This window comes from Hemicordylus capensis, chromosome 2 (assembly GCF_027244095.1).
Source record: "Hemicordylus capensis ecotype Gifberg chromosome 2, rHemCap1.1.pri, whole genome shotgun sequence".
Lineage (NCBI taxonomy): Eukaryota > Metazoa > Chordata > Lepidosauria > Squamata > Cordylidae > Hemicordylus > Hemicordylus capensis.
The window spans coordinates 27432519-27457250 of NC_069658.1; the positions used below are offsets into that span (position 1 = coordinate 27432519).

The 24732-nt window shown below is 44.3% G+C and overlaps 1 protein-coding gene across 2 annotated transcripts in view; it reads right to left on the reverse strand.

The window, feature by feature from the left end:
• LOC128345042 (leukemia inhibitory factor receptor-like) overlaps positions 1–24732 on the reverse strand; it is a 108691-nt gene that overhangs the window by 72831 nt on the left and 11128 nt on the right. The gene's annotated exons all lie outside the window — the stretch shown is intronic.

The following is a 24732-nucleotide window of genomic DNA, read 5'->3' on the forward strand; positions in this document are numbered from 1 at the left end:
AAAAAGTGACATCAAGTGGATTTCAACTCCTGGTGCCCACAGAGCCCTGTGGTTTTCTTTGGTAGAATACAGGAGGGGTTTACCATTGCCTCCTCCTGCACAGTATGAGATGATGCCTTCCAGCATCTTCCTATATCGCTGCTGCCCAATATAGTTCCAGTGGGGATTCAAACCAGCAACCTCTTGCTTGATAGTCAAGCATTTCCCTGCTAGCCATTAGTCTCCCTAATTTTCCCGGAGCAATCGGCAAGACTCTTTTTCAATTAAAGTTGTCCCCTAAGAGAAACTTACAAAGTCGCATTTATTCCTCTTTTCATCATATTTTATACCACCCTATATAAAATCTCAGGGAGGTTTACATTTTCGCCAAACCACTACTAAAACCTAAAAATCATGTAAAAACAAATTAAAATTACCATAAATAAAACTTTAAAAGCCTGATGAAACAGGTGTGCATTCAAGAGTCATTTAAAAACAGCCAGAGATAGGGAGATTCGGATTTCATTTGGGAGTGTGTTCCAGAGCCCCAGGGCAACCCTAAAAAAGGCCCACTTTTGGGTCCCCTTCAAGCAAGTCGGTGGCAACTGCAACCAGATCTCCCCCTATGATCTTAATAAGTGGTGGGGTTTGTGGAGACGAAAGTGCTCTCTTAAATATCCTGGGCCCAAGCCATTCACAAAAAACAGATTATAAATTTTTGTCACCTTTATTTTACCCCCGAAGGACAGATGTTCACAGGGAACATAAGAAGCGTTGAAATTTTCTTCCACCTAGCCCAGTATTTTCTATTCTGATTGGAAGCAGCATGGCTCTTTCCAGCCTTGCTACCAGAGATTCTTCTAGCTCAACGGTTCTCAGACTTGGGTCCCCAGATGTTGTTGGAGTGCCAGGCCTTTGGGGCTGGGGATAATGGGAGTTCTAGTCCAGGAGCATTTGGGGACTCGCAGGACAGGGGCTTAGCTGGAAATACTAGGGATCAGACCTGGAAAGGTCTGCGTGTAAAGTGTGCCTTCTACTCCTAAGTCAATGGTTCCTCCCCTGGTTCCAAACAATTTAGGAATCAGCATGGCTACTTTTAAGGTTTACAGAAAGACACACAGGAGATCTGTTCACAGACCTCTTGCATCACAGTTGTTTTGATCTTTATTTGCACAACTGCAGTACTGTGCATTATACTTGAAGGCTGTTTTCATGAGCAGCCTAACCCAGGCCAGGTCAGCCCAGCCTGGGTTAGGCTACCTGTGTGGTTTGCCGAGATTGCTCCTGATCCCGGCACTCCCGCCCAGCCTAACCTTTTTGCTTTTTGCCCTGGGTCTTAGCCGAAGTTAAGGGCCCGGTGCCAGGCTCTTGTGTTTGCTCAGGCTGCAAACACAAGACGAGTGCCTAGAGCATCCATCTGATGGGGGAATCCCCCAATGCACTGTGCTCAGCGCTTAATGCATTGTGGGATTCCTGGAGGCCAGGACGCGTGGTCGCCATGTGCCTCCTTGGAGCACCAACTGTGTGTGCAGCCGAGCCGCACAGCCAGGCGGGCAAGGAGATAATCCGGGGGGAAGGTAAGTAAAGCACCGCATTATCCCTCGCCCGCCTGCCCTCCTTGCCTCTCACCTGTGTGAATAGCCTTTTGGCCTCTATGGGCAGAGTTTGTATTTTCTTCTATACTGCCAGAAAAATCAAGTGCATTGTGGTTGACTCTTCTGGACCAAAACATTGCTTTGTAATTAGCTGAGCCAACCTTTGGCTTTCAAAAATAATCTGAGCGCAAAAGAGAAACATATGGTTTCATAAAATTCATTTACTTGGCAGTCTCTTTGAAGCAAGAAACTTCTATTTGGCTGTATTCATTTTCAACCAATTATCCTCTGTAAATGTTCCAAAAGGAGAACCTCTGGTGAACTCCCCCCTTACCTTCTTCTGCACCCTTTGTCACTGAAGTGCTGGGAAGTATTTGAGAAAACAAGAAGTGTCTTGGACTGTCAATGGCTATATTGTACTTCGTGTCATGTTTTTCTTTTTTCTGTTTCATATTTAGCTAAGTGGCTAAAACCATTTTGGTTGACCATTGAACAGAACTGTTGTGTTCCAGTAGAGTTCTTTTTATGTTACTATGCATTCATAGGGGACTGAATACAGCTTTAAACACACTTAAGTCACTATTCTGTGCAGAAGACAAAACAGTGTCTCAGTCTTTTCATATGGCACACCGTCACTTGGCTCATATGGGATCTTTCCAAAACCAGCAAGAGCTTTGCCATGGCCAAAAAATGAGTCAACCTCATTTTTCCTTTTCTAGTACAAGGCACTTCCTTTCTTGCATGCAAAGTGCCAGAAGTGCAATGCACAGAATTTGTCTGTACAGCTGTCTTTCCATGAGTGGGGTTTGTAAGCCATCTCTAGCTTAATTCAGACATTTTGTTGTACCTGTGTTCAGACGTCTGTACACAGGTATATGCTTTTGTGGGAATGACTACACCTACATTCATTTTACAAACGAACTTGGGTACAAGCTCCCTGAAATGCAGAATAAAAACAGGATGTGTACTGCTGTGCCTACGTTCAACATAATGAGGTTATTCTCATGATTGCCTAAAATCGGGCTAGGGGAGCCTAGCCCGATTTTAGCCGACAGTGAGCAGCACCAGGCTCGTGGGCGGAGCGAGCGCCGCAGCAACTCATGAAGAGACTCCTGGCTAGGAGGCTAAAAGGCAGCGGTCCCTGCCGTGCGGCCCTCGATCCCCGCAGCCCCCGCCGACTCCATGACTGTCCAAGGCTGCAGCCTGCTCGTGTGCGGGGAGAGTGTGCCAATCCCGCTCTTCCCGCTAACCCTCTCGAGGCGGGTCTCACTGATCATGAGACTTGCCTCAATATGTAAATAACTGTATCTGCACACAGATGTGTACCTGTGCACACTGTACACAGACTGATCACAAGTTGTTTTAGTAAGAACTAATCTGACTTCTTTCCTTTCACTAAACCTACAACTGAACTAAATTTGGTCCAAATTGGTTAGGCAGTTCACAAGTTAGCCCACTTGCCCCTCAAACGTTCACACATCCACCATCGTGAACTGGGGCGGATGGCATCATCACAAACTATGTGTTGGAGGTGTCCCTATGTGCCCCTACAACTGCACCAAATTTGGTCCAAATCAGTTCCCACTTGCAACTCAGATGTTCACGTGTCTGTGATCTTGAACCAGGATGCATGGCATCATTACAAACTACGCCCTTGGGCTGTACCTATGTGTCCCTACACCCGTAGGTAATTTGGTTCAAATCAGTTAAGCAGTTCACAAATAAGCCCAATTGGGTTTCAAATGTTTACACATTCACCTCTTGACTTGGGGTGGATGACATCATCACAAACTATGCCATTGAGATATCCCTGTGTGTCACTCACTACACGAAGCTATTCCCACAATCAGTAGAAAATGGGCTAGGCTTCCTTAACCTTCTTTCTACTGATTGTCGGAACCACGGGGCTCACAGGCAAGCCTGGTGGTTCCAAGGCGGCTAGCCTGCCTAATTCCGCCCCCGCCCCCCCTTAAATGAGGTTAACAGAGTAAGTGATCTATCTTGGAGATGCCAGGGAAGAAACTTGGAACCTTCTGCAGGCAAGCATACAGATGCTCTTCCCAGAGCAGCCCCTTCCCCTAAGGGGGCTATCTTACAGTGCTTGCACATGTAGTCTCCCATTCAAATGCAAATCTGGGTAGATGCTTCTTAGCAAAAGGGACAATTCATGCTTGCTACCACAAGACCAGATCTCCACCCAGCACAGCTGTAGGCAATGTGCGTGCCCTCTCTCACCTTACCTTAAAACAATCTTTTAAAGTCAGAGGGGAAAACAGCTCAGTGGTCATAAAGTTCTTCTGCTCACCGCAAACGGCTATTCTAGGTGCCTCTCCCTGCGTACTGTAAAGTGCCAGAACGAGCACCTGAGACAGTGCAGTTATATGATGGAGTGAGGAGGAGCAAGCAGGTGATGGTGTCAGGCCAAGGGAGGGGCTGATGTCGTTTGCAAAGTCAGCTGCCTTCCTAGGAAAGCAGCACTGCCAATTCATGGTCAGTCATGGAAGAGTATTTGAAATTGCTAGGTGCCAAAGACATTTTCAAAAGTCGGGGTCATGTTTTTTGAGACACCTGGTGCATGGTATCCTCCTCCTCCTCATGACTAAGAGTATGCAGTTACAATACATGATCCTTCCAGCGATACATTTTGCGATTCGCCAAAGAATTGGCAAGACGAGGCAAGAGAGAAATAAATCTCATCATGCATGTTCATAACAGATTGCAAATTTGCATTGGGTATACTTTGAATGCATGTTAAATGGCCTCACTGTGGCATGTTTGAACAAGCACCTTGCTTAGTTAGAAATTGAAACAAAAATCGTTCAAACAGACAACAATCCTGCGTCACTATTTGCTTTTTAGAGGGCTTGCCTACACAAAACCTTTGTCTTGATCGCTTGAGCATACAGGGTGCCTGTTTCCCCACTGGCCCAGCTTGGAATACTTGTTCACTCTGCTCCATTTCACCCACTTTCATCAGCTTAGTACTGGCACAGCAAGCAGGGAGGGTCAACCTTAGGGGAGGGCAAGCCGAGCAGGCGCCCAGAGTGCCAACCTGGGGTGCCAAACTGAGCTTGGTGGCTCACTGTTTGCAGAGTGTGCTTTCTGCAGTGAGCTAGGGAGAGAGGGAGGGGAAAACACTGATGAACTAGCCAGGAGGGGCACTGAAGGCACTTTTTGCCCATCCTAGGACTAGCCCTGCAAACAGTGACGGCATGATCATGCAGCAGGGTGAAAGTGGCTACATCAGGCAGCAGATCTGGGGCATCTGTCTTACTCACTTACACACTTGCTTAGCATCCTTATATGTGTATGGAGGAAGAATCAAGTGGAAATCCATAATTTCATATTTGTATTTTATTATTTATTTAACATATTTGTATACCACCCACTACCAAAGTCTCTAGGCAGTTTACAACAAAACAATTTTTTTAAACCATTAAAACATATAAAAAGTTCATATTAAAACAGCTGCCCAGGAAAACAACCAAACAGCTAAAAAGCTTGGCTGAAGAGGTGTGTCTTCAGTTATTTCCCAAAAGCCAACAGGGATGGAGCAGCACTAATCTCAGCAGGAAATGCGTTCCACAGTTCAGGGGCAACTACAGAGAAGGCTTGCCTTTGAGTCGTCACCAGACGGTGGCACCCTCAGATGAACCTCTTCTGATGAACCTCTTCTGATGATCTTAATAGGTGGCAGCATTCATAATGAAGAAGGTGTTCTCTTAAATACATGTAAATACATTTGATCTTAAATGTATTTGCTCCCCTACACAATTATAGAGGAAGGTAGAAGTGTGAAGCAGAAGCCCTACAACTGAGATAAAGCCCCATCCATCAGGCTTGAAGTTTTGGAAAAATATTGGGGGAACAAAAATCTCCAGATATAGCTTCAGTCAAAGTTGGCAGCCCTAATCATATGGTGCTGGTCTCTTCATAACACCACCCAAGTAAATGCTGGGGAGCCCAACATTTATCGTGACCTGAACACCACATGTTGAGGATGATGGTAAGACTCTCGTGAAAGTTCAAGGCAAGTTCCCTTTCCACTCCAACTAGTATCCTTTTCGAATGCCAACAATGAAGTAAACATGCATGAGGGAGTCATTACAAGCAGCCACACACAACACAAAACAGTGAGGAATGAACCATTGCTGGTTTTTGCAAAACCTTTCATAAAGGCAGACTTTGCTAAATGGGACATGGTTTACATTTTTGCCCTGCCTTTGTTATCTATTCGGGATTACTAGTACTGTGCATTCCACGGCAAGATAATTAGGCAGTTGTGTACAATAATATTTATACAAGGCCATGTTGGAAATACGGCTCTTAAGAGGGCAAGGGAGGACATGAGGGGAGATTTACAAGGCCCCACCCCTTCTAGAGAGAGAGAGAATTGAGGCCCAACAGCCCAGAAAGCGCTTGCCTACCACGATGTCTCCCTTGTGGTTGTTCATGGGTCGCCTGACTTGTTTGTTACATTTAGGAACATAGGAAGCTACAATATACTGTGTCAGACCATTGGTCTATCTAGCTCAGTATTGCCTTCACAGACGGGCAGCGGCTTCTCCAAGGTTGCAGGCAGGAATCTCTGTCAGTCTCAGCCCTATCTTGGAGAAGCCAGGGAGGAAACGTGAAACCTTCTGCTCTTCCCAGAGCGGCTCCATCCCCTGAGGGGAATCCCTTACAGTGCTCACACATCACGTCTCCCATTCATATGCAACCAGGGCAGACCCTGCTTAGCTACGGGGATAAGTCATGCTTGCTACCACAAGACCAGCTCTCCTCTTAAAAAGAAGTCATCCTGTCTCGCCATTACAAAAATCAAGTTCCTAGTGGCAAATGAGCCCACGGACTTAGGGGATGGGGCCATTGCTCAGTGGTGGAGTATCTGCTCTGCCTATAAAAGGTCCCAGGTACAATCCCTGGCATCTCCAGGTAGGGCTGGGAGAGATATTTGCCTGAAACTTTGGAGAGCCACTGCCAATCAGTGTCAACAAAGCTGAGCTAGATGGACCAATGGTCTGACTCGGTATAAGGCATGTCTTGACCAATTTGCTTTGGGTTGAAAAGCCAGCTCAAAAATTTAGGAGCCAGTCAATGGGCACATGATAGGAACATAGCAAGCTGCTATATACTGAGTCATTGGTCTACCTAGCTCAGTATTGTCTACACAGACTGGCAGCGGCTTCTCCACCATTGCAGGCAGGAATCTCTTTCAGCCCTATCTTGAAGATGCCAGGGAGGGAACTTGGAACCTTCTGCTCTTCCCAGAGCAGCTCCATCCCTTGAGGGGAATATCTTCCAGCGCTCACACTTCTAGTCTCCCTTTCATATGCAACCAAGGCAGTCCCTGCTTAGCTAAGGGGTAAAGTCATGCTTGCTACCACAAGACCAGGTCTCCTTTGGTAAACTTACTGGACTTAGTGATGGACACTGTGGAGGGGTAGGGTGAATGGGCTCCTCTTTATTCCTTTTACAAGTAACGCACTTAGAACAAAATGGGGGAAAGAAAGATTTTGTTAAATAACTCTATCTCTAAACATCCTAGCCTAGGAATCATGGTTAAATTTCTAGGTGCCATGGCTGCCGGGCACCTGGGATTTGTCAAGCCCTGATATAGGGCAGCTTCCTATCTTCCTGTGACTTGCTCATGGAGTCACCATGGTTAGCATGGATTAGTGCTAATCCTAGGGATCCACATATTTAGACTTGGCTTTCTTGCCAGACATTATGTGTGGTCGCCACCGATTCCCTCCTTTCCCACAGATCCTTCTTTGGCACACACACAGTAGGTCTTCAGTCATTTTTACCTGGATATGGAGATGGTAAGGAACAATGGGAACCGTTTCCTACTGCTCAGAAAGGATTCCTGCTGTTTCTTACCTTCTCAAAAATGCGTGGGAGAAGGCAATGGTAAACCCCTCCTGTATTCTACCATATGTCTCTGTGGTCCTCCTATATTCTATCATATGTCTCTGTGGTCGCCAGGAGTCGACACCAACTCAACGGCACAACCAACCAACCTAATAATAAAAGACAACCCAGTAAAACTCCATTCCTGATCCAATACAAATATAGCGTCAAACACAGCGGTCGTAACACAGTTGCCTTTTGTGACAGCTCTGTGGTATTATTTTGCATTGGCATACAGATCATGTACAATTGGTGCATGGGCATACACAGAGTTCAATTATGTGTCTGCCTTCAGCCAAGAGGCTGGAGTCAAAGAAACCTAAAATGGTGCGCTACCCTTGCTAACTGGCAAAGAGGCATCTTTTAAAGTGGTGGGTTATCATGTATTTAACAGGGGGAGTACAACTGAGCCTATTCAGCCCAATATAGCATCTCTCGAGTGGATGATCGAGCTAGCTTAACATGCAGTGCTTAAGAAGAATTAATAGGGGGTGTAGGGCAGGTTACTATTAAGAAAGGGTGGCAGTTGAACTTGTTGGAGATGAGACTGCACAGGCATCAAATCTCAACACCTACAACTTCTATTGACCACTAGGGATATTAGGTGGAGAGGTGCAGAGTATAGGATAGGACTGCCCCCTTGTTCTCTCTCCTTCCTTGTATCTCTGCTCGAGGTCTGTCATGATGGGCAGACAATCTTAGGACACTCCCTTCTTCTGTGCCCTCTCTATTCTTTCCTCCTTCTGCCTCCCACCATGAGTTAGCTAGTACAGGGTGCAGGCTTTCTGTCCAAGTTTGTAACTTCTTCAAATAAACCTTTACTTCTTTTAGCCCTTAAGCAATTGCCTCCAGATCTCCTCCCTGAACAATGTTCTCATCATACCGGGTTTCTCTGCTAAATAAGGAGTGGACTCAAATTCTCCCCTGCAGAAACTGTAACTGTGAGAGAGAGAAAAGCTGGAAAAGAGAGGGAAATATTTTTTGAGAATATTTTTGTTGAAAAGTAATTACATAAAGACTTTTAATTTAAAATAAAATAAAAGGCCTGCTTTATGGCAGCATCTGACAGAGTAGCTGTTTAGGAAAGTGCTGCAATCTGACATCAAAGGTTACCTGACAATTATATGGCTGATTTTTAACACCCTGATAAATTATTCCAGTCCAACACTGCCTTCCAGTCCTGCATTGCCATTGCTTTTCTTTCAGGTTTTGTGTTTTTTTAACGGTAAGAATTTTTAAATACAACTTTCACATTTTTATGATATTTACGTCTTGGCAATAAAATGAAATCTGAATGAAAACAGATTTGTTATTTGGCAGCTACGTTCTTTACACCAGGGGATCAAAGCCTTGGTTCTCCAGATTTTGTTAAGACACTGAGGCTATTCCCACAACCAGGAGAAACCGGGCTAAGGGAGCCTTGCCCGCTTTCTCCTGGTCATGTGCTGCAATGGGAGCCATGCGGTTTCTGGCAACAAACTGCCCTAACTGCCCCTCCCCTTAAACGAGGTTAGTGGAGCGCACTCTCCACTAACCCTGTTTTCAGCATCGTGTGCTGCTGCGGCATGGCGACTCATGAGGAGACCCCCAATCGAGAGGCTAAAACCAGCCTCCCCGCACGGGCACCTCCCCAGAATGCCCTGCGCACTTGTACGGGGCATGCTGGGACTTCCTGGGGCCATATGGCCCCCGATCCCTGCCACCCCAACCGGCTCCATGACGGAGCCGGTAATCGAGTGGGCAGCCAATCTGACCACCCAGGGCTCACCGACAGATTATCTGTGGGGAGAGTGGGCCAAACCCACTCTTCCCGCATAAGCCCTACAAGGCTCTCCACATTACTCGTGTGGAGAGCCTCACTGAGGCCATTCACATAATCAAAAACTGTGTTCTGCCTGGGTTTGGGAGCTGCGTGTGCTTTCGGTTTTCGGTTGTGAGGAAGCAAGGTAGGAGGGAAACCTGGGTAGCTTTTCCTCCTACCTGGGCAGCTTTTCCTCTTACCTTGCTTCCACACAACTGAGAATTGGGAGCACACACAGCTCCCAAATCCAGGCAGAACACAGTTTTTGATTATGTGAATGACCTCTGACTCACAGCGTTCCTAGTCACAATGTGGCTGGGGCTGATGAGAGCCATATTCCAACAACATCTGGGGACCCAAGTTTAAGAACCCATGTTTTATACTACATAGGTTTACCAACAATGCACATTTATATGATATAAGAAAAATGTACGAATTGCAATCTGGCACAGATTGCAATGTGTTTGCCAACTTTTCAATCTGCTTTTTTATTAATGATGTGTTTGAATAAGAAGAATTCACTCTTATTAGCTTGAGAGAAAAGGGATGAAGACAATGAAAACATTTCACAAATGTTGGAGCTAATTTGATGGCAGCCTTTCAGATATTGGAAAAATATTGGGAAAGAAAAATCTCCAGATATATCTCCATGGTCTCTCCAAAATCTCTACCCCATCCCCATAGCAGCTTTGCAACTTTTAAGAAAATGTTTCTAAACAGGCAAGGTGGAAGTTGAATGTATATACATCTCTTAAGAATAAAAATGTGCACAATTTCTTTTTAATATTTGTTTTGCTGTTTTTATTTATTTTGTTAGCTTATATACTGCTTTTCAACAAAATAAAAATCTCAAAATCTGGTTTCGACCTGATGTAAACCAGAAAATTATCTTTCTAGTTTCATCAGAAAATACAAGGAATGAGAAAATGGTTCTTCCTCTTTAGGAGGGATAGGGGCTCATCATCTTTTAAAATTAAAAATAAAGTAAAATAAAATATACAGGAGAAACCAGCAGCAGTCACTGAGAGGGATGCTGTGCTCGGCTGAAGAGGAAGTTGCTAAAAAAAAAAAGAGAGAGTTGCCACTTAATGGTGCAGCGGGGAAATGCCTTGACTAGAAAGACAGGTGTTGCCAGTTCAAATCCCCACTGGTATGTTTCCAACTATGGGAAACACCTATATTGGGCAGCAACGATATAGGAAGATGCTGAAAGGCATCATCTCATCCTGCACAGGAGATGGCAAAGGTAAACCCCTCCTGTATTCTACCAAAGACAACCACAGGGCTCTGTGGTTGCCAGGAGTCGACACCAACTCGACGGCACACTTTACTACCTTAGAAGGTGCCTCTTTGCCTAGTGAGACAGCAGACAAGCCAAACATCTGCCAATACAAGGTTCTAGGAATCACCAGGAGGAGGTTATTAGGGAGGGAACCAGATTATCGGCTCTGAGCAGGGAGTTCCACAGCTTAGATTCAGCTATAAAAAAGGCTCTTTTGCATGTTTCCACCAATCACATCTCTGACAATGGCAGGACATGCAGGCAAGCCAATACTCACCAGTAGGATTTTTTTCATGTTTGTAAAAGGATCTGACTTCTAATCAAGGTACAGAAAGCATTAATGGTAAGGACTCAAGCTAGAACCAGAGATGCTACTAGGTACCATTATATCCAATACATGGGTGGGCTTTTGTGAGAAAGATTCTCTCTCTCTCTCTCTCTCTCTCACACACACACACACACACACACACACACACACAGAGCAAGAAAAGGAAAGCAGTACACTCAAGAGATTCAAGCATCCTGCTATTATTGCCAATATAAAAAGCTTCCAAAATCCCCCCCTAATTATAAATCCATGCCAGATGTAGTGCACATTTCTGGGAAACAAAAGCAAATTGCCAATTTGGCTGACAGTGGATACAGAAATAGAAGATGAACTTGTTTTCTTAAGAGCGAAACTCTGCTGACCTACAGCTTTCAGTCCCTGACTTCTATTCTTTATCACATCAATTTATAAATTGTCAGGATAATGCATTGCTCTTATCTTTTGTTCAACATACCATATTATCTAAAAACAAATCCTAGCGGGGGAGTCTTTGCCATCTAAACTTTAGATTCCCCTTCCCACCATTTCAATATGGCAACACTTGAGACAAAATGAAAGTCTCTGAGAATATATATTCCAACAAGAGGCACTCTGGGCAGTTAAAGAGTGTGTGGAATACAGATAATTACCAACTTGGTGCTGACTTTTCACTGATATGTTGGCATGATGCCTGCTGATCCCCACCCATTCAGAGGCTCATCGAAAGAGGTTTTAAGATCACCCGCTCCCCAATGGCTCAGTGGTAGAATCTAAGCTTTGCATGCAGAGGGTCCCACGTTCAACCCCTGGCATCTCCAGGTAGGGCTCAGAAAGACCCCTGCCTAAAATCCTGAAGAGTCATGGCAAGGGAATTTGGACAATACAGTACTCAGTTCTCTATTCCCATGCAGCATCTCTTTTTCTTTAGAATGAACAGTAAAGCAGGGGTTTGCCTTAAAGGCAAGGGAGAGCTGGTCTTGTGGCAGCAAGCATGCACGGTCCCCTCTAAGCAGGGTCCCCCCTGGTTTGCATTTTAATGGGAGACTACATGTTAATGGTGCAGCGGGGAAATGACTTGACTAGCAAGCCAGAGGTTGTCAGTTAGAATCCCCGCTGGTATGTTTCCCAGACTATTGGAAACACCTATATCGGGCAACAGCGATATAGGAAGATGCTGAAAGGCATCATCTCATACTGCACGGGAGATGGCAATGGTAAACCCTTCTTGTATTCTACCAAAGACAACCACAGGGTTCGGTGGTCACCAGGAGTCAACACTGACTCGACGGCACACTTTACCTTTACATGTTAGCACTGTAAGATATTCCCCTTAGGACAGTGGTCCCCAAACTGGGAGCCTCCAGATGTTGCTGAACTACAACTCCCATCAGCCCCAGCTACAATTTATTGTATATTGTGACTGGGGATGATGGGAGCTGTAGTTCAGCAACATCTGGAGGCTCCCAGTTTGGGAACCGCTGCCTTAAGGGATAGGGCTGCTCTGGGAAGAGCATCTGCATGCTTGCATGCAGAAGGTTCCAGGTTCTGGCATGCAGAAGGTTCCAAGAACGTGGACAAAGATGAGACAAAGATGAGACTCCTGCCTGGAACCTTGGAGAAGCTGCTGCCAGTCTGTGTAGGCAATACTGGGCTAGATGGACCAATGGTCTGACTCAATAAATGGCAGTTTCCTATGGCCTCCATGCTTACAGCATGTGTCTGAACTAGACAAAAACATACCAGTAATGGCACGTACTATTTATTTGTACTAGAGTTGATCTGAACCCTTTTTGCCAATAGACGCACAACAGTGAAACAGGTTCGAAACAGAGTTGAGTGCTGGACTTGAGTTGGAAAGAACTGAGTTCACATCCCTCTTGAGCCATGGAATTTGCTGAGAGACCTTGGGACATTCTCTCTATCTCCCTCTAGCCTTCCTACATGGGTGTTTCAAGGAGAACATGATAATACGATGGCTATTGTTGCAACTTGTTTGCAGAAAGTGGGATACAGATTTAAGCTAATGGCGTTCTATTTGAAACTTAATATTTCAAAAATTATTTAGAGAGAAAGGTGTGTAGACCCCATAGAAATAGAATGGCTGTTTGGCTTGCTTACTGTCTTATCGCAAGAAGAAACATAAAACTAGCATACCATTACTCTTCATCCCAACATAAATTTGTCACAAGATACTCAATACAAATAAAACAAAGCTTCGGGACTGAACAAGCATAAACCCTTTTTATGAAGTTACAGCCAGAGAAGAAACAGCTAAGCTGCTCATTTTGACATCTATTGCAAACACACACACACAGACAAAGGTGCTGTTAATTTTTAGAGTTAAGCGAGGTTTAATAGTTACCTAGTATTTTCCTTGTCTTACCAATTTCCCCTTTTCCTGCCACATAGCTTCCTGTGTGTTAAGATACACTAATCTGCCTTAGGATTTGTCTCTGACACAGAAATCGATAAGAGCTAATTATAGCGATGATAAGAGATCTTCTCTCAAGCCCCCAGGGCGGGGCAACTGACATGCAAAAACTCACGTTACTGGAGCGGGAGGGAGAAGAAAGGGCAGATGGCTCTCAAGACTGGCTTATTTCAGTGAGATATCCAAGATAGCCCCCAGGGCAATTTTAGTCTCTTCTGCCCTATCTTGTGAACCAAACCGCTCACCAAGATAACAGAAATGCTGAGGATTTGGCAACAGGGAAAAACACACACAGGGCCCTTTGTCAATAAGCTGAGGCCACGTAGCACACCTCTGCTGTCTTCCTCTTTTGAAGACTCTCAACAGAATGGAGATTTTTCCAGGCAAGGTTATTCTGCTTTTTCCCCTCTAAACATTTTGGAAAGTACCTGGCACATTACAAGTGACTCCGGATCACAAGAGGGGGAAAGGAGTATGTCCTATCTAAGAGGTTGACTTCTTTCTGAATAGACCAAGGAACAGATAAAGCCACACTGGGGAGCCAACAAAAGATCCTTAAATGACAGACCTATTGTATTAACTTGTGCTGACCACTTCCTGCTCAAAGGCCACACAAGCATTTCAAAAAGAATTCCAAACCTTAGCTGCTGATAAGATAACCATTTACAGTCCAAAAATTCCCAGTCAGCAAAGCAGGGAAGAAGCATACAAGCCCCATTCAGACAATGTGTTGACTGAACATTTATGTTTACCATGACTTCTGTTCTATGTCCAAAAGCTACATTTTATCACAATTTATCCCAACCTTCCTCCAAGGAGCTCACTACAGCATTTCCCCTCCATTTTGTCCTCACAACAAATCTATGAGTAGGTTAGACTGTGAGAGTAAAACTGACAAATGCTCACACAGTAAGCTTGGAGGCAGAGCAGAGAGTTGAACCAGATCTCCTTGGTCCAAATCTAACACGCCAATCACTACACTTCACCAATTCTTTCTTTGGACATAGTGGAATCTGGCCTAACCATCTCACTTCTTTTTCTTCTCCCACTTTGAGCACTAGGTCGCTATTAGACTTCAACATGCATAATGTGCCATATTTCGTCACAGTGAATTAACTGTGCACTGTCCCATTGACGCCCCCAGCTTCTCAGACTCATTGTGACTGCCATGAAGTTGAGGGGGGAAAACAAGCCATTGCAGAGCCTGAATTCAATACTTCTCAGAAAGGAGTCTTCCAAACTCTGTGCTGGTGCAGCCATATTGGGAGTACTATGTTCCGTTTTGGCCACCATATCTAAAGAAGGACATTGTAGAACTGGAGAAGGTGCAGAAGAGGGCAACCAAGATTATCAGGGGCCTGGAGCTCCTTCTTTATGAGGCAAGGCTACAACAGCATTTGAGGCTTTTTAGTTTGCAAAGGAGGCAACTACGGGGAGACATGATAGAGGTGTATAAACCATATAAACCATGGAGTAGATAGAGTGGGCAGAGAGAAATTTTTCTCCCTCTCTCACAACACTAGAACCAGGGGTCATCCCATGAAACCGAATGCCAGGAAATTTAGGATTAACAAAATGAAGTAGTTTTTCACACAGCACACGATTAATCTATGGAATTCTCTACCACAAGATGTGGTGATGACCACTAGCATGGATGACTTTAAAAGGGGCTTAGAAAAATGCATTGAGGACAGGTCTATCGATGGCTACTAGTCTGGTGGCTATAGGCCACCTCCAGCCTCAGAGGCAAGATGCCTCTAAATACCAGTTGCAGGGGAGCAACAGCAGGAGAAATGAGGGCATGTAGTGGCCCCTATCTCGCACAGCATCTCTCTCCGGCCCACCTGCCAGCCCAAAGGAAGGATGGCCCAACCACCTGGCGGGTGGGCGGAACCGGAGGGTGGGCGGGCGGCAGAGAGGGCGGCACACTCACCTGCCAGCCAAAAGGAAGGATGTGGCAGCAGCGCCGGTAAAGGGGGGAATGAGAGGGGGAACTAGAGGTGCAGATGCTCTGCACAAGCACAACTAGTATTAATTATTACTCTTAATCATCTTATTTGATTCACTTAATCGATTTAGAATATTTTAAGAATATTTTAAAATACAAATCTAAAATCAAACTAATATTAATCCTTTCAGCTCGTGCATATGCAGGTTATTTGGCATCAATAAAATTTTAAAAGGGTAACCAACGCTCCAGAAAGAAGCACTTATAATTAGGATGTGCAGAGGTTTTAGTTGGGCAGAGAACGTGTCCTGTACCAGCAACATTTAAACTAAACCAACATTTACTTTTTGGAGGGTTCCTCTTTTTTCATTCCTTGGCAATGCAAAGTTTTGCTGCCAATAATACAAGCATTATTGGTCACACATCTCAAGAAGTGGGTTTTACCCACAAAAGAGTGCACCACAGTAACTCTTTTTATCTTTAAGAGGCTACAACATTTTCCACTGCTTTCACTGCAACGAACTAACACAGCCAACCCTCTGGAATAAACAAACTGATGTCGAGATTCCCAAGTGCATTTCAAACATACAGATTTATTATGTTTCTGTATGCTCTTCCTTGGTTTCCAGTGGGGTCCCTTCCAGCACTGAGTGCCATTTCCACAATATTCCAGGATGGGGTGTTCCCAAACCATTCATATACATTCTTGCACTCAAGGGAAACTACACCAGACAACTACATGATTAAAAAAAACCTATACTGTATAGTGATCAAATTCAGTCTTCTCCAGCTTATGCCCAAAGAGATAAACTTGTCCAGCAGTTTTGTAGCAGCATGTTGTTCCAATGTGCTGCTTATAAAAGAGACTGCTTTCTCCAGACTTTGCTAATTGAAATAAATCTTAAGAGAAACTTGGAGGGAGCAGTTTCTTTTGTAACAGCATGCTAACAGAATACTGCACCCCTTTTTAATTGCAAAATAGTAAGGCAAATTCATCTACCATGGAGTAAACTGGAGGAGATTAAATCTGATCACAATATTAGTTTTATAATGTAACAGTCAACTAGTTACCCCAAGAGGTTGTAAGCATAGGAAATCTGCTTCACAATAGATCTTCTCTTGCATCCACTCTTTTTGCGTTTTCCAACACTGTCTATTGTAGTGCAACACTCCTTCTTGTTATACAGAGGGAGAGTGATTAAAAGTTGTGAGAGGATATACAGTACAGGTGGCCCTCGTTATCCACAGTTTCAACAACCACGGTTTCACGAAAGCATGGATGGGTCTTAGAGACCCAGTTTCTTTATCCGCTGTATTAAAATAGGCTAAAATTTACCTATTCGTAATTCTGAGGGGCCGGAAACGACTTCCAATGTAATTTCCAACCGCCATTTTGCAGTACAGAACCATTTTGTGGCTCTTTTTAAAAAAAAAATCCTGTGGGTTTTTTGTGAAAATTGGAGGAATTGGGGTTGCGGGGGGCATTGCTGGAGACATGGAGAGTTTTATTTCTCATATTTATTTCTCTTATTTATAGCTCCCCAACCCTCCGATTTAGCCTTTTTTTTTGGTGTGTAGGAACCTAACTCCTGGATTCTAGGGATGTGCAAATCAATTCGGGTACAATGGACAAAACAAATTGCCCCTATGCTCGCTGGCCAGATCCGGGACCAAAACAAATCACCCAGATTTCGGATTTGAAAAATTTGTAGATTCAGACCTCCATTTTGTGGTGATCTCTCTTGCTGTCTCCATTTTGTGTCAGGAATTTTTTTTAAAAATCCCACCCTCCCAGGCTTCAGATTGGTGACTTACAGTGTGCAATGATTGGCTGACGATTCCCCCCCTGGTTCCAGACTGGCTTGTTTCCATTCAAATCTTGTGTTGCCAGAGGTGACTGGCCCCACATGGCTAGGGGAAGGGTAAAAGAAGGGACAAGGGTGGGGGGAGTTTGAAGGAAGGGTTTTTCAAATGTACTTAAGGAGGCAGGCAGCCAGCAAAAATTCTGCTTTGTGAGAGAAGAGAGAACGAGGGCCAAAGGAGCTTTGCTTTGCCTTGCCTGCCGGCTGAAAGAAAGCAGGAATAAAAAGCAGAGAACCACTCCAGACAGATCTGGAATGGATTCTCTGCTTTTTATTCCTGCTTTCTTGTTTGAGGAAAAAAGAAATGGATTTTTTTTTTCATTCCCTTCCTGCTGCTGAGAGAATCACTGCCTGTGCCTGCTGTCTGTGCGAATCGATTTGGGTAGAAAAGGATTTGTACCTGAATCTACCTATTTCAGGAGATTTGTGGACAAAACAAATCATCCCTGTGCTAGCTGGCCAGATTTGGACCCAAAACAAATCGGGGGTGATTTGATTCGGGTACAAATCGAATAGAAAAAATCAATTCGTGCACATCCCTACTGGATTCCCATATGGGTAAGGTTTCATTATTCGTGGTTTCCATATTTGCACCTATGGGCAAGAACGGAACCCCCGCCAATTGCAAAGGCCACCTGTACAGTACAGCCGCAGTCGAGATCACAGAATCAACACTCAGAGGCGAGTCTCACGATCAGTGAGACCCGCCTTAAGAGGGTTTGCAGGGAGAGCGGGCTTAGTCCGCTCTCCCCGTAGAGTCAGACAATCCCCAGACAGCCCTGGGCAGCTGGAACGGCCATCCACATGACTGCCGGCTCAGTCACGGAGCTGGCGGGGACTGAGGAGATCGGGGGCCGTGTGGCCCCCAGAAGTTGCAGGATGCCCCGCGCAAGTGCGTGGGGCATCCTGGAGAGGACCCCCCCCCGATTGGAGAGGCTTGTTTCAGCCTCCTGGTGGAGGTCTCCTCATGTGTTGCCGCAGCATTGAGCCGTGCCACAGCAACACATGATCAACAAGACGAGGTTAACAGAGCGCTCGCTTTTGTATCCCTGTCTGCAACAACAAGGTTAGTGGGTGTTATTTTTCACAAAGTAAAAGCTAGAATTCTCAGGACTATATGCAGATGAATAAACCCAGGCTAGCAGCTGTGAAGACCGGCAAAGATCACCAGTCTACCACCATTTTTAGAGTTCTCTGCTTTTAAGCAGGAGCCAGTTTTATTCCTCAAGGCACAAAGCAAGAACGTTAAGACCAGTTCCGCACACTCTAATCTGGGTTCCGACTACTGCTTCCACCCTTATATACACAAAACCTACTTGCCTCAAGCCATCAAAGAGGAGTACAACAATTTCCTCCAATCAGCAGTTTTGGGACTGGAGAGCTGGTCTTGTGGCAGCAAGCATGAATTGTCCCCCCTGCTAAGCAGGGTCCACCCTGGTTTGCATTTGAATGGGAGACAACATGTGAGCACTGTAAGGTATTCTCCTTAGGGGACAGGGGCGCTCTAGGGAAAGCATCTGTATGCTTGCATGCAGAAGGTTCCTTCCTAGTTCCCTCCCTGGCATCTCCAAGATAGGGCTGTGCGAGACTCCTCCCTGAAACCTTGGAGAAGCCGCTGCCAGCCTGGGTAGACAGTTCTGACCTAGATGGACCAATGGTCTGACTATAAGGCAGCTTCCTATGTTCCTGTGTTCCAGCACTGTGCAATCTATAACAGAGCAGTCAACTGAAATGCAACTAACATGGACACTATCATATGATGAGCCATTCCAATGAGGTTCTTCAGCCAGGAGCTTTCCTTCCCCACTCCAGGGGGCCACTCCACAGTGGTTTGAGAACCATTAGCCTAGTTACATAATCAATGACTGGAAGAGAACTATTGTCTAACTTGATTGTTGGCCAGGTTTCAGCCTGTTCCCTCCCTGCCCACATAGGACACACAGAGCAGATAGCTAATAAGGATTAGTTTTAGGTCTTGGGAGACACTGATAATATTAAGCCCGCAGTAATTTATCAGAAAGTATAGATCTAAGCTTTCAGGAATCTGTAGAATATGAAGAAATCAATTTAATTCCTGTAAGAGGCTCTCATTCCTTAATAAGATTGGGGAGGGGGGACCACTTTCAGCCAGCAGTATATTCCATGACCACAAGCACCCTATTAATAATAAATTATTCAGAATTTTGACACAAAAAGCCGATTTGGAATATCTGAGCTGTACATAGTGCCAAAATGCAGGAAGAACTAAAACATTTCAAGCCAAGGATGTGATCTTATGTATACCATCCAACACTGCAGCTGATACTGTTACAGAAACTCTACCAGTGGTGATCTCTGCAGAGACACCTGTTGACCTATGGTGTTAGAGCAATGCTGGGCAGCTGGGGGTGGAGAGGCAGGGTGGGAGTGAAGGAGTATTCAGACAGTTCATGAATTCAGAGACCCTCCTGGTCTTGAAAATATCTGCATAGTAATTGGCCTGTTCAAAGGCAGCTTGCTCACAACTCTACCATTCAACATGCAGGAATGGGGGTTGCTAGTGTGGTGCAGGGGTTAGAGCAGGGGTGCACAACTCAATTGATCCGGTGGTCCGGAGACAAACACAGCTTAGCAAGCAGGAGCCAAGGTCAATTTTCAGTGCATTACATTAAAATTAATTATTAAAAATATTAATGAAAGCCATTGTTAGTTACGGAAGGATCGCCCTGACCCTGCTCAGTCAATGGAGTACAGGCCGATCCCAAAATAAATGCCAAGTCCTCTCCTCTCCCTAAACTGCTGTTGCTTTCAGGCTGCAATTCCTAGAGCTTTCAGGCTGCAATTCCTAGTCCTAGAGCTCTTCATGGCTCCTGGCTGTTGCTGCAGGATATACAACCAGAGAGCCAGCAAAAAAAAAGTCTCTGCAGGCCAGATCTGGGCCCCGGACCTTATGTTGTGCAGGCCTGGGTTACAGTGTCAGCCTAGGACTTGGGACACTCCCATCCAGCCATGAAACTCACTGGGTTTTCTTGGGCCTAGCCTACCTCTCAGCCTAAGCTACCTCACAGGGATGTTGTGAGGATAAAATGGGAGGACCATACTACATGTATCAAGTTCCTCGGAAGAAGGGTGGGATGAATCTACTTATTTACATTTATATCCCACTCTTCCTTCAAGGAACCCAAAGGGATGTACATGGTTATGTTTATTCTCACAATATCCCTGTGAAGTCAGTCAGGCTGAGAAGTAAGCGACTGGTCCAGAGTTGCCCAGCGAGTTTCATGGCTGAATGGGGATTTGAACTCAAGTCTCCTCAGTCCTAGTCCAACACTCCAACCACTACACCACCTTGGCTTTCAAATTCTAGAAATTCTATCTACATGGCAATAAGCCATGGCAGAACTGGACTAACACCCAGCTCAAGCGACAGGAAGATGCACTCACTCAAACTTCAGTCTGAAATATTTATTTATTTATTTAACACATTCTATACCACCCCATAAGCAAGTCCGTAGGTAGTTCACAATCTAAAAACACAACCATTAAAACATTAACACCATTAAAACAGTTTAAAATACAGATAGAGACACTAAAACTCTAAAACTATAAACTAAAAGCCTGACTAAACAGATATGTTTTCAGGTCCTTCTTAAAAACATCCAGAGAAGAGGAGGCTTTAATTTCATTAGGAAGCACTTTCCAAAGTCCTGGGGCCACCCTAGAAAAGACTCAGTTTCACAAAAGAGTCACCATCAACTGAGCCGGTGGCAACCGTGACCGGACCTCCACAGATTATCTTTATAGGCAGGAGGGTTCATGACAAAGGAGGGCTCTCTTAAATATTCTGGGCCCAAGCCATTCAAGGCTTTCTAAGTAATAACCAGCACTTTGTATTTCGCCAGTAAACTTACTGGCAGCTAGTGTAGTTCTTTTAAAATGGGAGCAGCCCAATGCAGAGCACATTGTAGTAGCCAAGTCTCGATGGTGCCAGCATAGGCATCAGCTGTGCTGATGGCTGCACCTTTGGCATAGCCCTCACCTTTATAGTTACAACAGCAGCCAGCCCCTCTTTCTACCCTCCTTCTAACTTTCAACCCAACTGAAAGTTGTTACAATTAGCCAGAAGAGAGATGGCTCACCAAGTAACAGGAAAAAAGCACAGCAGAGTCTCTTTGCTGGCAGATCTTACAGTTGTCCTTGGCAGTATGTCAGCAAAATTTATGTCTGAAGATTTATATATTACATATGTGCCCCTGGTGGCGCAGTGGTAAAACTGCCACCCTGTAACCAGAAGGTTACAAGTTCGATCCTGACCAGGGGCTCAAGGTTGACTCAGTCTTCCATCCTTCCGAGGTCGGTAAAATGAGTACCCAGAATGTTGGGGGCAATATGCTAAAATCATTGTAAACCGCTTAGAGAGCTCCGGCTATAAAGCGGTATATAAATAGCTATTGCTATTGCTACATATTATCTACTCATCACGTCATATATAAAGCACTGAAGAAAGGGATGTCTGCTTATTCTTTGGTAAAAAGGCTGTTAGAAAGCACCATGGTCTTCCCTATCGATTGAGAACATGAAAAGCAGAGTGGGGGGTGGAAATAGGTTACAAAACTGCTGAGGGAGGTATCTTGGTGACATCATGAGATTAGCTTACCAGTGGTGAGTGCCCCTAGTCCACTGGAGAGCAGGACCCACAGCACCAAACAGATCTCCTCCCAAGAAGTCTCATTTTCACTGCCATTTTTCAGAAAGTAAGAAACAGCAGGAATCCTTTCTGAGCGGTAGGGGAGGTCTCCCACTGTTTCTTACCATCTCCATATCCTAGTGCAAATGACAGAAGATCTGCTTCTTCCCAGGACCTCATCCTGTGTGTGTGCCAGAAAAGGATCCGAGGGAAGAGGAGGTGGCAACCACAAATAATTGCTGGATAGAAGTCACCTTAAGTGGTGCAGCGGGGAAATGCTTGATTAACAAGCAGAAGGTTGCCGGTTCGAATCCCCGCTGGTACTATATTGGGCAGCAGCGATATAGGAAGATGCTGAAAGGCATCATCTCATACTGTGTGGGAGGAGGCAATGTTAACCCCCTCCTTTATTCCACCAAAGAAAACCACGGGGCTCTTTGGGCGCCTGGAGTTGAATCAACTTGACAGCACACTTTACCTTACTTTAGTAAGCAATGCCGAAGTTTGTGGATCCCTGATCCTGAGCACTAGCCAAGAGGCATCATCCATTTCCTTGCAAATGTGTAAAACCCTTTAGCCTCCCAGAGCTGAACTTTGATGAGAGAAAGGTACATTTATACTGAATCTGATGAGGAAGCTTCCATATTAGTCCCACTGCTATGCAGATGTTCTGTCTGTCTTCACATACACACAGAAACCAACAGACTTTGTCATGGGAAACACATGACCAACAATATGTTGTTTAATAAAGGATTCCCACTTTCCCCAGCTTCTTTAATATAGCACTGGGTGGCAATATTCAGAATCTCAGGATCATACTAGCTAGAGCAGTACTCAAAACTATGGAAAATTAGGGACAAAGAGTCTTGGCATGCACTATATCACTGATTAGTAGACACAGGGCCAGTTCGGATGATACACCCAAGCCAACCTTGGCCCCACAAGGCCACAGTCCCAGAAAAGACTACAATTGCCAATTATTGTATAATTATGCAATTATACAATTGCATAAAATGTAGGGGAAAGTAAGACAATACATGCTCTCAAAGAATGGAAGGGTAACAAAAGAGGCAGGGGCAAATTCAAATCTTTATATTTAGCTCTGTATTTCAGAAAACAGCACCATATTATTAATGTCATTGTAGCCTGTACAAAAATTAAGTCAAATGCATTAGTTTCTTTAAAGCTGCAGTAACCAGTGTTGCTTAAAATTTCCTTAAAGGGAGTACATGTGCACACACACGTTTTACAAGCTACTTGTAAATGCTGTGTTTGTAAGCTTTGAACTGCAGGTGATTAACAAAGAAAACTAGAGTAGTTGATCAAAGAGTTTACTAAAACTTACTTTAGTGAATATTTAAAATTGTGATTTTGATGACAGTTTGTTATTTTTAAAACCCTGTATGGTTAAAATTAAGACCATTACTTTTCAAATTGTTATACACCAGATAATAAGAGTCCAGCTTCGTGCCTCGAATGAAAGAACACCATTAACATTGTGCTAAAAGAATAAGAGTACTATGCAAGTTGAATTGTAATGGAATGCCTCCACTAGAGAACTGATATCTCCCATTGCAGTCACTCCACATGCGGAAGCATTTATTTGGCTGTTCTATTCCACTGCTTATTTGAATTATTGTATTTTGAAAGGGTGTGCCTACACCAGCTGCTTTTCCCAGAATATTTTGCTGGGTAAATATAGAAAAGGATTTTATGGGGGTTTGGGGAAAAGGTTAAAAACTTGTTTTAAATTGCCCTCTTACCCATTTCTTTTGAGTGTTGGGTGGTAGGTAGCACCAATCATGCCCTACCACATAATCCACTTTGGTGTCCCTAGGAGCTACCCATGGGGAGCAATGGGGTGTTTTGAGTTCTCCATTGTTCCCTATGGCTGGAACAGTTTTTCATTGCAATTTCCAATGCATTTTGCATTGGAAAAACACTGCAGAAGCACACAGTAAAGAGGAATGTGTCCCTCCCAACACACATTTCAAATACAGTCCAAAAACCCGCAAAAAAGAATCACTGGCCCAGAATACACTGCCAGCCATAGTGCCTGCCCTGCACTTCATTAACATCATTGGCACAAGTTGCTCTCTCACCCACAATTATGACTCTTAATACATTACTTCCTAGCATTCCAACAGCTGCCACAGCAGCACCCTTAACAGCAAGCATGACCATAAGTGCAGCTAGAGCAACTTCAGCCACATTTTGACTTAGTACACCTTGCAATGCAGATTGCAGAGCAGAGCAGTGAGTAAAGCACAAGTTAGTCTCAACTCAAGACATGGAGCTCATCACAGCAATCACCAAGAAATATTACACACACACACAGAGCTGCTACTGTCCATTTCTCATCAACACTATCTCACAAACAAAACAAATCACAACTCAAGAAAGGCAGTAATCCAAATTCTGCCTTTGTCAATCTGAGATCCAACAAAACCAGATAGTTACAGCAGCATAAAACAGTATATTATACTTAGTGCTGGGAAACAAATACCACAAGATCAAACCTTCATCTCCTCTCCTAATGTATCCTCTTCAAGAGGGCCCTCTCTGCCTCCTAGCCCCTTTGAATACATTTTGAAATTCCCTCCTTTTGTGCTCCTCCCCGCCCCCAGCCAATGGGGGCACAGTTGCCCATGACAACACTTGATTTATTTATTGTTAAATTGTTAAATTTTTATACCTCCTTTCATTAAAACAATCTCAAGGTGGTTCACACAAAAGTTAAAACAAGACAACAAAAATTACACAATTAAAACATCACTTATAATGTAAAAATATAGATACAATTAAAAGGTTAAAAAAACAAGAACAATACAACAATAAAAGATTATACAATATAACCATAAAAGATAGCAATAGAAACAATCATATAAAAGCCTGGATAAAAAGCCAAGATTTCACATGCTTTCTAAAAACTGTGGAGACTGAGGAGT